The sequence below is a fragment of the Plasmopara halstedii genome (assembly GCF_900000015.1).
Source record: "Plasmopara halstedii genome assembly, contig: Scaffold_323, whole genome shotgun sequence".
Lineage (NCBI taxonomy): Eukaryota > Oomycota > Peronosporomycetes > Peronosporales > Peronosporaceae > Plasmopara > Plasmopara halstedii.
The window spans coordinates 2,185,682-2,185,918 of NW_020187244.1; positions in this window are offsets into that span (position 1 = coordinate 2,185,682).

Genomic DNA, 237 nt, shown 5'->3' on the forward strand with positions numbered 1-237 from the left:
TGAAGATGTCAAAACTGGTCGCGTTTGTATCAGTCGCGACGCCAAATTTCTCGAAAACGTCTTTGATAGTGGAAGTCAAGATCACTTTCAAGATCAAGTTGCTGATGATGTTGAGTCAACTACCGATAAAGAAGTGCTGTCAGATGCTGTTAACCAAGACGAAGATACGATGGTACATGAAGACGGTGAGATCGAGCGATACAAGGCACGCTTGGTAGCTAAAGGATTCGCGCAGAA